Source organism: Camelus ferus, chromosome X (assembly GCF_009834535.1).
Source record: "Camelus ferus isolate YT-003-E chromosome X, BCGSAC_Cfer_1.0, whole genome shotgun sequence".
NCBI lineage: Eukaryota > Metazoa > Chordata > Mammalia > Artiodactyla > Camelidae > Camelus > Camelus ferus.
This window is the reverse complement of record NC_045732.1, coordinates 38,193,061-38,196,363: the sequence shown is the minus strand read 5'-3', so window position 1 is coordinate 38,196,363 and position 3,303 is coordinate 38,193,061. Positions and strand designations below refer to the sequence as shown.

General features: G+C 43.7%; 1 pseudogene; it reads right to left on the bottom strand.

Moving 5' to 3' along the window:
* Positions 1 to 519: 519 nt before the first annotated feature.
* LOC106731029 lies at positions 520 to 3,090 on the bottom strand (annotated as a pseudogene).
* Positions 3,091 to 3,303: the final 213 nt, after the last annotated feature.

The window sequence follows — 3,303 nt, the reverse complement described above, 5'->3', positions numbered from 1 at the left end:
CATCACTGTTATTGCTGGAAACATTAATTTGCCATATATTTAATTCACTCTTTTCTCTCACTCTCTAAAATGTGATTTAGGTTATTCTTCATGGTTTTTAGAACGTGGTTCTTAAGGTTGAGAGTTGGGTGGGTATCTTGCTTTGGGGGTTGAAAGAGGCACATCTACCGCCTAGGCAAAAGAGAAATGTGTTTAGTGTTATTAGAATGGTTTACAGCTATGCCAAACATAAGGTTGACTCATGTACTGGTTATCTATTGCTGTGTAACAAATCACCCCACAATTTAGTGGCTTGCAATGACAAAACATTTTTTAAAATTTATTATTTTTTTTACTGAAGTACAATCAGTTACAATGTGTCAATTTCTGGTGTACAGCACAATGTCCCAGTCATGCATATACATACATATATTCATTTTCATACTCTTTTTCATTAAAGGTTATTGCAAGATATTGAATATAGTTCCCTGTGGTATACAGAAGAAATTTGTTTTTTAATCTGTTTTTATATATAGTAGCTAACATTTGCAAATCTCAAACTCCCAAATTTATCCCTTTCCACCCCCTTTCCCCAGTAACCATAAGATTGTTTACTATGTCTGTAACCTATTTCTGTAACAAAACATCTATTATCTCACAGTTTCTGTATGTCAGGAATTCAGGAGTCAGGGACCCTCATGAGGCTGTAGTCAAGCTATGGGTCTGAAGGGTCCACTGGGGCTACAAGACCTCTTTCTAATACGGCTCATTCACATGGCTGTTGGCAGGAGACCTCAGTTCTTCGACACTTGGCTTACCCTGTAGGGTTGCGAGATACCCACAACATGGCAGCTGGCTTCCCCAGATAGCAGTGAGGAAGCCACAATGCCTTTTCTACCCTAATCATGGATGTCACACACGGTCACATTCTATTCATTAGAGATGTCACTAAGCACCACCCACGACCAAGGGAAGGAAAATCAGGCTCCACCTTTTGAAGGGAGGAGAATCAAAGAATTTGTGGACATATTTAAAAACCACCACAGGTGGTAAATAGGTTAATTGAATCCAATCAAGTGTTGAGGCAACATGGGTGGTAGCCACATATTTCCCTCTCCTTCAGATGACAGGGCAGAGAGACCAGAGGTTAGAAAAGAATCAGGGTAGGATTTACCTTGAACTGGGAACCTGAGATTAAGAAAAAAAATTCTACCTGAAGGGTATGGCCTTGGATCATCAGTTGTCATAGCAACTATAAACAGGATTAAGAAGGGCTCTGGTGGTCCATCTGGGGTGTAAGCAAATTCTCCCTGGAGTTCTGTAGGGCCCATGTCCTGGCCTCCAATTTCTACCCAGTGATGGGGGCAGGGGTGGGTAGAGTGCATGCTTAGCATGCATGAGGTCCTGGGTTCAATCCCCCGTACCTCCATTAAACAAAACAAAACAAAAAACAATTTCTACCCAGCCACAAATGTTAATCTGAATAGTGTGATGAACCGTTGACCAACGTCAAAGAATAAACCTCAAAAGAAGGCAAAATCATGACTCTCATACAAATATAAAGTGAACACATGTCAAAGGTTGTATATAGGTCATTAATTAAATGAGGGAACGGGTGAGATATAACTGGTTCAAAGGAGAATCCCAAGAACAGAAACATCTGTAGAAGGGGAACATTGAAATAAATTTGCAAATGGACCCCAAACTGGCTTTTGGGGTGGGGGTAGGGGTTGTCACTTCCCCAGAGAGAAGTTATTTGCTTATCTATAGGCAAGAAGTCCTCACAGTGCTACGAGTTCTCAGCATCTTATAGAGTTGTAAAATAGCCTGGCAAAGACAATGGTTCATATCGCGGTAGGTTCGGAAGATACCCCCACCCTCAGGCTCCAGCATTCCATCGAAAGAAAGAATAGCCAGTAATCTCTCATGCTTATTCCAAAGCCTTAAACTTTCTCTTGTATCAAATAACCTCAACTGTCTTGAGTTGGCAAAACACCCTCCTCAGAGGGTGTCCTCTTAACCTTGGGAAGGTTGAGAATTGAATACGGACGGAGAAGATGAAATCAATCAAGCATACTGTAGTGATATTTTGGTGTTAAGTTCAGGAACAATCTATGCCTGTGATTTAATTTGTAGTGTTTATGAAAACTTGGGGGCAGTAAAGAATTTGGCAGATTAGCTTTATGATTCCAACTTAAAAAAACAGGGTTAATAAATGGAAGTGAAAGCCTTGTGAAACTCTAAATGTAAAAAATCTGGAACTTAAATAAATCAATAGTAACTAAAACCCCAATTTTAATGGTCTTTTCTATATACAGCCACATGAATTTACTGGGATATCAAATAATTCCCACTGATGGTCTGGAGGAAAGAGATGTAGAAGGCGGCAAAGGAGGGGGAGGACATGAAGCAAAAAATGATGTCATGTGTTCGATTTTCATTTAAAATGAGATAGATGGCAGGTGGTTTTTTTTTTTTTTTTTTTTTTTGACTGATAGATCCTGCCTCAGGTTTATTTGTACAAACAGCACAGGAGGACATGAGCCCCGTGCAGACAGCAGCCCAGGGGTCACACCAGTCCTTCTATCCTCACATCAACAGATGAAGGTCTCTACTCTGGAGCCTTTGTGGGGGCCTGGGCACCTTTGGGAGCCTGAGCCAGAGCCTGAGCCAGAGCCAGAGCGGGAGCTGCAGCTGAAGCTGTGGCCTTGGTCTGAGCCTTGTCCTTGTCCTTGTCCTTCGGCTGGCAGAGCCTGAGACCCTTGGTGATGCGGGCACGAGCATGTTTCCCGAGCTTGGGGTGAGCAATGTAGGCAAGTCGACTGAGCCTGCGGCTGTTGGTTGCCCTTTGGGATCTTGGGCTCGACCTCCTTGGGCTTTATGAGAGCCGTGACAGCCTCGGCACGTGCACTCGTGGCCGTGGCGTTGTTGGCCTGCATCTCCTTCAGGCCCTTCTTGTTGTGCTTCTCGGCAAAGCGCATGTAGCTCAGGAACTTGGGGTCCACCCTCTTAAGAGATCATATCGCTGTGATCTGAGCGGGGCTTTTTGATGCCGTTTCTGTGCCATTTTCAGGACTGGCTGTGTGTGGTGCGGTTCTTCGACTCGGCCATGTTTGCACTGGACCGGGGAGATCCTGAATCGCCTGGGACCGGAAGAGAAAGAGCATATGGCAGTTTTAAAACAGAGCTCCAAGATTCTTTGACACACTTCCCATTGAGAGATAAGAGGGAGGGGTTGATATCCTCTTCCCCCTTGAATCTGGGCTCTGTAACTGCTCGACCAACAGAATATGGCGGAACTGACACTGCTTGTTTCCAGGCTTA